This window comes from Euprymna scolopes, chromosome 28, assembly GCF_053919585.1.
Source record: "Euprymna scolopes isolate OS-2025 chromosome 28, ASM5391958v1, whole genome shotgun sequence".
In the NCBI taxonomy this organism is placed as follows: domain Eukaryota; kingdom Metazoa; phylum Mollusca; class Cephalopoda; order Sepiida; family Sepiolidae; genus Euprymna; species Euprymna scolopes.
In genome coordinates this window covers 37,362,473-37,371,785 of record NC_136509.1, presented here as the reverse complement: position 1 = coordinate 37,371,785, position 9,313 = coordinate 37,362,473, and positions in this window count along the sequence as shown.

The window sequence follows — 9,313 nt, the reverse complement described above, 5'->3', positions numbered from 1 at the left end:
AACAGAAGTAATACATAAAAGAGTATAGAAGGTGAGAAAAAAGAGACGAAAAGGAGGTGAAACACAAAAGGACAGATGAAAAACAGGAGTACAGCAAGTAAAAAAGGGAATCTAGAAAGGAGTAAAAGAAAAAAGGGGAAGAGATGAGAACGGAGTCGAGAAGAAGAAAACGGAGCAGATGAAAGAATAAATAAATGGGAAGCGTGTAAAAAGTGTATGAAGCGTATAAAGAAAAGAGGAAAATGATTTTTAAAAATGTCTGTAAGAATTTGTGGAGTAACGGATAAAGTACTAAGTGAAATTCGTGGAGTAACGGATAAAGTACTAAGTGAAATTCGTGGCGTAACGGATAAAGTACTAAGTGAAATTCGTGGCGTAACGGATAAAGTACTAAGTGAAATTCATTGCGTAACGGATAAAGTACTAAGTGAAATTCGTGGCGTAACGGATAAAGTACTAAGTGAAATTCGTGGCATAACGGATAAAGTATTAAGTAAAATTAGTGGCATAACGGATAAAGTATTAAGTGAAATTCGTGTCGTAACGGATAAAGTACTAAGTGAAATTCGTGGCGTAACCGATAAAGTATTAAGTAAAATTCGTGGCGTAACGGATTAAGTATTAAGTAAAATCTGTGGCGTAACGGATAAAGTATTGAGTAAAATTCGTGGCACAACGGATAAAGTACTAAGTAAATTCGTGGCATAATGGTTAAAGTACTAAGTAAAATTCGTGGCATAAGGGATAAAATACGAAGTAATTCGTGGCGTAACGGATAAAGTACTAAGTAAATTCGTGGCATAATGGATAAAGTACTAAGTAAAATTCGTGGCGTAACGGATAATGTACTTAGTCATTCGTGGTGTAACGGATAAAGAATAAAGTAAAATTCGTGGCGTAACGGATAAAGTACTAAGTATAACTTGTGGTGTAACGAATAAAGTATTAAGTGAAATTCGTGGCGTAACGGATAAAGTACTAAGTAAATTCGTGGCGTAATGGATAAAGTACTAAGAAAAATTCGTGGCCAACGGATAAAGTATTAAGTAAAATTTGTGGCGTAACGGATAAAGTACTAAGTAATTCATTTCTATGTGATAATCTTGTGGAAGTTGAAGGTTCAATACTCAATACAGATAATATTCAAAATGCAATTGTGAATTACAGAAGATCTCTACCCAGCCATGGCCGACGGAACGAGAAATGCTATTCCCGTACATTAAATACAGTGTTTCGTTCAAAATTCCGTGCAGATTTTCAAGTTCGATAAGATACATCTAAAGAAGGTCAAAGGTTACATCGGCCGAAACATTATTTATAGTAATACTTAAGATTATAACTGTAGTCCGAATAATACAAATATGTAATACAAAAAAAAAAAAAAAAATAGAATATAATGGAAGGAAGTAGGGCGTAGGGAAGGGAGGACAGTACATAGAAAGGAAAGAGGAAGGCAGAAAAATAAGGAAAGAAAAAAAGAAAAGGATCGGTAAAAAGCGTACAGGAAAAAAGAAAGGGAGGAAGAAAGGGAGGAAACGGGGAAGAAAATAAAGAAAGGGACGGACAGAGGAAGAAAAAGAAGTAAGAAAGAAAAGAAATAAAGAAAGAGAGGGAAAAAGGAAGGAAAGGGTGAATAGGAGAAAACATAAATGGATGGAGAATTGAAAGAAAGACGGGGTAAGAAAAGAGCGAAAAAAAGAAGGGGAAAGAGAAAGGAAGAGAAGAATGACAAAAGGAAAGAAAATTAAAGGATGGGAAAGATAAAGTGAGGGAAAGGAAAACAAAGAAGGAAAGCAAATGCATAGAAAGGAAGGAAAGAAGAAAGAGAGAGAGAAAGGAAGGTAGGGAGGAGGAAAGACAGAAAAAATAAAGGATAATAAGAACACATAAGAAAATCAATGAATGGACACGAAAAGATATATATCTACAACCATACATGTAGACGGTCTGCTGCGAATAACAATTCCCCGGATGCTCCTCTCGGTGTTGGCAACTCTGCCTTTTACCGGATCAGGATAAAAGCACGCGAAATTAAAAAAAAAAAAGAAAAGAAATGGCACATTGATCCAATCATCACGTGGCGGCGCCAATGGATTATTTCTGCAAGACTATTACTCGAAAAAAAAAAAATTTTTGAAAAGAAACAAACAAAAAAACAAACAAATTTTCACCGAAAAAGTTTTTTTTCTTCTTTAAACTCGTTTGCCAGACAATCAGTTTCGATCTTCCTCGACGTGTTAGCAATTTTCTTCATCTTGATTCGTTCGCAGGAATTTCCTATTTCGTAAAGAATTGGATTTTGTCACGTGATTGGAAAAGTTTTGAACAACATTCCGTTATAAAAAAAGTTTTTTTTTTGGCAACAAGAGTGTTGGCTAGGCAGGGAAAAATAAATAAATATATCACCACTACTACTACTACTACTACTACTACTACTACTACTAACAACAACAACAATAATAATAACAATAATAACAATAATAATAATAATATGTAAACCGCTGCAATTTAAAGGAAATTCCTCGAATGCGGAAAACAACCTCTATTAACTGCAAACACTAATCTGACACATAGCAGTCGTAATAGTCAGAAAACAAACAAAACGGAACACGACAGCATAAAATCATGATCACTAGAAACGAAAAAAGATTAACTGCACCCTTTCCGTCGAAAATGATGGCGTCGGTTTCAGTTGGTATTACACTGAATATTTTTTAGAGTCAAGGAGAATGAAAAGATTGATCAAGGGAGAGCACTAGCAAGACCTTCACTAGAAGAGTGTGGAGAACACTGGGACCTTGAGGAGGCTCTTGTTTGATCCAAACCCCATGGAATACCAATTGCCATTGCTAGCGATAAATTAAATGGTAAGCGGCTATTTTTAGAATATACGAAATAAGTTGAAATAAGAAAAACCGGAAACAAATTCTATGAATTAAACATTAAATTGTCTAAAAAATAAATAAATACACGTATTTTAGATTTAACATAATCTTCGACAATAAATATTAATCTATATATTAATACGATAGCGTGTTCCTTTGTGTGTCACGCTTACATCCAGGTCGTTTAATTGTTCCTATTTACAATACCTCCCACGGGACAGGTGGAGAAAAGGAACAAAAATAAAAATTGTCTCAGTCGTGAAAGATTTCTCCTCTACTGACAGAGAACCAGAAATTGAAGTGCAGCATCTGAAGAACAGATACTACACTTTGATCTTTCGTTTAATTGTTATGTTCTTCTATTTCTTGTCATAAATAATTTTACCAAGAATTCTTCATAAGTTTTGGTTTCAGTTTCGATTATAGCTTAAGGAACTCAAGTTATATATGCATACATATATTTTTCATAAGTTTTTTTTTCGGTTTCAATTCAAGCTAATGCACCCAAGTCATATGGATATATTTTTTTATTTTTGAAATCGCAACTTTCTAAGATATAAAAATCGATATAACATTAACTCTATAATAATATATACGAAATTTGCAAGAATTAAAATATCATATTTAAGCGTACTTTACGACCGGGCTTTACCGGTGTTTGTGCTAGCTTAGATAAATACTCCAAAGCTCTCACCTCTGTCTCATCGCCGCAACGTTGCATCTCTGTGCCCGTTTTTCCAAGTACTTTAATGGCATGTGCTCTGATTAACTAATTGCACTTCTTACCCCTCAACGTACATACTTCTGACACCCCGTCTAGCGGCAAAATCCCACTCCTTCACTGTATGGGTCGCTAGATGCTGGAAAGCTTTTTATTCTAATAGCCTTTTCCCTCGGATTGCTTGCGTCCTGTTTCCCTTATTGTACTAATATGCAGAAGTTTAAATGTAATGTGAACAAACATCTCGCTTATCTCCTTACTTAGTTGCCAGTAAACATGATCCCAAATAATATCTCCTTACTTTAAAGTGTTAATATACTTTGTTTAGGCTGAACAAGAGTAAACAGTACTCCATTTTTGAGCATACCTAATCCTTGTAGAATGAGAAGTTTGCGCCATTACAGCGAAACTTCGCAGAGAAAGTCTAACTGTTTTCTTTGTTAAATTAATTATTTCAACGAAGTGATAATTTTTCAAGTTTCTTAATTGTTTTCTAAATGTCTAAATTAATGCAGCTTCCACTCGAATTGAGAATCTCTAACAAATTGCCTTCGCCTCTCGCCATCTTCCTCATCCGTCACTTCATCAAGAGTTTAAACTACAATTCGTCGCCGTGATGGCTTCGTTTTTGGAAAGCCGGTGTCAGCATTTATGGAAAATACATTTCTCTTGCAATTCTTATTCAATATTCAATTTAAATTTCACTGGAAATTATGCAAATTGGTTAGAGAAATAGAAAAAATAGAAAAAAAAGGCAACAGAAGAAATAATAAATTAACTTAAAACAAACAAATAGTACAAAATGCGGGAAACAGACGACTGGTAAAATATCTTGATTTTATTTCAGGTATTCAATTAAATATATATTTAAGTATTTGATTTTTGGTTGACTTAAACATTTTGGCGAATTTTATTTTTATGTGTAATAGGGCGTATGCACTGGCTTGTTTGTGTGTCAATCTGCTACGTTTCCGTTTGAAAAAGTATTTTTGTCTGTCTGTGATGTTTTAGTTTGAAATAGTATTTTTGTCTATCTGTGATATTTTAGTTTGAAATAGTATTTTTGTCTGTCTTTGATATTTTAGTTTGAAATAGTATTTTTGTTTGTCTGTGATGTTTTAGTTTGAAATAGTATTTTTGTGGATCTGTGATGTTTTAGTTTGAAATAGTATTTTTGTCTGTCTGTGATGTTTTTGTTTGAAATAGTATTTTTGTCTATGTGTGATATTTTTGTTTTAAATAGTATTTTGTCTATCTGTGATGTTTTAGTTTGAAATAGTATTTTTGTCTGTCTTTGATATTTTAGTTTGAAATAGTATTTTTGTCTGTCTGTGATGTTTTAGTTTGAAATAGTATTTTTGTGGATCTGTGATGTTTTAGTTTGAAATAGTATTTTTGTCTATCTGTGATGTTTTAGTTTGAAAAAGTATTTTCGTCTATCTGTGATATTTTTGTTTGAAATAGTATTTTTGTCTATCTGTGATATTTTAATTTGAAATAGCATTTTTGTCTGTCTTTGATATTTTAGTTTGAAATAGTATTTTTGTTGATCTGTGATGTTTTTGTTTAAAATAGTATTTTTGTCTATCTGTGATAATTTTTTTTTGAAATAGTATTTTTGTCTATCTGTGATATTTTAGTTTGAAATAGTATTTTTGTCTATCTGTGATATTTTAGTTTTAAATAGTATTTTTGTCTGTCTTTGATATTTTAGTTTGAAATAGTATTTTTGTCTGTCTGTGATGTTTTAGTTTGAAATAGTATTTTTGTCTCTCTGTGATATTTTAGTTTGAAATAGTTTTTTTGTCTATCTGTGATAATTTAGTTTGAAATAGTATTTTTGTCTATCTGAGATATTTTAGTTTGAAATAGTATTTTTGTCTGTCTTTGTTATTTTAGTTTGAAATAGTATTTTTGTATGTCTGTAATGTTTTAGTTTGAAATAATATTTTTGTCGATCTGTGATGTTTTAGTTTGAAATAGTATTTTTGTCTGTCTTTGATATTTTAGTTTGAAATAGTATTTTTGTTGATCTGTGATATTTTTGTTTGAAAGAGTATTTTTGTCTATCTGTGATATTTTCGTTTGAAATAGTATTTTTGTCTGTCTAAGATATTTTAGTTTGGAATAGTATTTTTGTCGATCTGTGATGTTTTTGTTTAATATAGTATTTTTGTCTATCTGTGATATTTTAATTTGAAATAGTATTTTTGTCTATCTGTGATGTTTTAGTTTGTAAATAGTATTTTTGACTATCTGTGAGGTTTTAGTTTGAAAGAGTATTTTTGTCTATCTGTGATATTTTTGTTTGAAATAGTATTTTTATCTATCTGTGATATTTTTGTTTGAAGTAGTATTGTTTCTATCTGTGATGTTTTAGTTTGAAATAGTTTTTTTGTCTATCTGTGATAATTTAGTTTGAAATAGTATTTTTGTCTATCTGTGATATTGTAGTTTGAAAAAGTATTTTTGTCCGTCTGTGATGTTTTAGTTTGAAATAGTATTTTTGTCTATCTGTGATATTTTAGTTTGAAATAGTATTTTCGTCTGTCTGTGATGTTTTAGTTTGAAATAGTATGTTTGTCTATATGTGGTGTTTTAGTTTGAAATAGTATTTTTGTCTGTCTTTCATATTTTTGTTTGAAATAGTATCTTTGTCTGTCTGTGATGTTTTATTTTGTAATAGTGTTTTTGTCTGTGTGTGATGTTTTAATTTTGAATTGTATTTTGTCTGTCTGTGATGTTTTAGTTTTAAATAGTATTTTTGTCTCTCTTTAATGTTTCAGTTTGTTTGAGTTTAAAATAACATTTCTGTCTTTGCTAATTAGGTTTTAAGAACATTTTTAGTACTTGTACAGTTCAATAGAGACATTAAAAAATTGAAAATATAAAAAAAATTATATTGTCCGTATCCGTTTTGGACTGAAGTTCTCCCAAAATTCCACTTAATTTGATCGAGTAGTTATTTTTCCAGCGGAAAAAAAACTCGTTTTTATGACAACGCGCTCAAGGTAGCCATGTTTGGATTTTTAGAACACACCACAGGGAGATAACTCGGTCTAAAACGCCGACATCCCCTCCCCCCATGTTAAATCATAACTTTTCTTTCTAAAATTCGAAACATGGCTACCTTTTGATCGGTATTATAACAAAATGTTTTTTCGCTATAACCCCCCCAAAACGTACTTGATCAAATTAAGTGATATTTTTTTCAGAGAATTCAATCTAAAACGGATTCGTACAAGATAACTTCTTTCAATATTTTCATTTTTTATGTCTTCATTAAACTGCACAAGTACCCATATTTTTGTCTGTGACCTGCCAGTTCAAGAGAGCATGTCCGTTAGTCTATTATGCTTTAGTTTGAAATAGCATTACACTTTATTTTAATACTAGCAGGCCGATAGGCGTTGCCCGATCGTAAAATACGCATAAATGTTATATTTTACTTCATACAGAAAGTGACGCGGGTGCATGCGATTATTGTTTTCTTCTAAACACTTCACTTTTTGTAAGTAAAATAATCCATATTTGAAAAGGATGTGTCCTCCATAGTATGAGACCTGACCGAATGGTTAATTGTAGGCATAGACCGATTCATATCATCCAAAAAATTCCAAGAATAACCTAACAGCCAGCCATGGTTCTCCCCAGAATGTGCTGCTGTCATCGCGTACAGAAATCACTTTTTCCATAGATACCAACTTAACAGATGCACTGAGACTGGAGCTGCTTTCAAGACTGCCACCAACCACTGTAAAAGAGTAATAAAAAATGCAAGAGAGCTATATGCTCAGTCCGTTAAATCCAAAGTAGTTGAGCAGCGGCTTGATTCCCACCAGTTTTGGAAAATAGCAAACAGGATCCTGAACAGAATCGTGCGTTCTATTCCAACCATCATCAATGGACCTGAGGTCGTCTCGTCAGACAAGACCAAACTATTTGCCAAGAACTTCGCAGCTAATTCTACCCTATGTGACGAAGGACATCAACTCCCCGTATTTCCTCCTATAACACACAACACGCGATGCAACATACAAATATCTGTGCATGAGGTCGCCAAACTAATCAAGAACCTTGATTCCAGTAAAACAACTGGTGATAAGTCGTCTACCTCTCAGTACAAACCAATAAGTATTTTGTGTGTCATGAATAAGTTGCTGGAATCCATATTAAATAGAGAAGTAGTCAACCACCTCAGCAGAAATAACCTTCTTAGTAACATGCAATATGACAACGACTATCTATGGCAACACATCAAAAGCGGTAAATGACAAAGTTCTCTGATTCTCTCTCCTCTGATCTCGAGCGCGTGGTACAGTGGAGGAAGAGGTGGCTGGTTACTTTTAATGCATCTAAAACCAAGCTCCTATCTTTACAGCATCAACGCTCTTATCCCCATCTGGCATCAACTGAAATGGATGGCTCTCGTCTAGGGGAAGCTCTATGTTTTGATAAGCTTCTGGGCTTGACCTTTACTCCTGATCTGAAATGGAACACGTACATAAAGTCAGTTGCCAAGGTCGCTGGAAAAATGGTAGGATCCTTCTACTGATGCAATTCTCTATCTATATAAAAGTCAAGTACGTCCAAGGATGGAGTATTGCTGCCACATCTGGACAGGAACTGCTAAAAACAGCCTATCCTGCCTTGACAGAGTACAAAATAGGCTTCGTGGCTTAGTGGGGGATGCCCTTTTCTCTTCCCTGCAACCTCTCTCCGACAGAAGAGACGTGGCGAGCCTGACTTTGTTTTATCGTTACTTCCATGGCAAGTACTCGTCTGAGCTCCAATCTCTGGTCCCCCCTCGCCAATCTTTCACGATAAACACCCGTCTAGCTGAAACCACTGTCAAAATTTTGCCCACTCTTTATCTGTGCAAAAACCAAAACGTAGATTCCATGAACAAAGTTTCTTTCTTAGAAGTGCACGCATGTGGAACTCTCTTCAGTTTGCCTGTTTCCCACCTGACTACAACCTGGATGTCTTCAAGTCCAACATAAACAAATTCCTGATGAACCGCCCCTTTAAGTAAGACACTTTATCAAATTCCCAATACTATCTTACTGTACACGCAATAACCCTTATCCCCGAGTGGCTTCCGGGCCTTGATAAGTGGTAAATACCTTGTAAAAAATATAAAAACAATACTTGGACTGAGATCGAAACCAAAACTTTAAGACAGTGAGTCAAGTACGGCAATAATTAAACTGTCTTTAAAAACTGATTTCAAATTGTACTTATTTTTAACATAATAAATCTGCCCTTTCACATGTGCGCATTCGTGGAACAGTTAATATTCCAAGAACTGCAGGCTTGTGGAATTCTCTTACTGCTGACTGCTTTTCTTTTACCTATATCCAAAGGCAAATAGACATTTTCTGCCCTCGCGATAATCATCTTTCGTTCTTGTTAGCCCCTTACATCAAGTGGCTTCACACCTTGCCTGGAGCGATTTCCATAAGATATATTTTCATCCTTAACCCCGCATATTGAATGAGCACAGCTGAAAAATATCTGGTCATGCTTTTTTTTTTTTTTGTCTGTAAAGTTCATCTTTATTTCATTCATTCGTTCATTATTTTTTCTTTCTTTCTTGATTCTAATTCTTCTGGGTCGTTTATTCAAAACACAAAACGATTTTGCGGCAAGATATCTTTCGAAAACAAAATGGCGGATATTTTTTTTTTTGAATGAACTAAGAAAA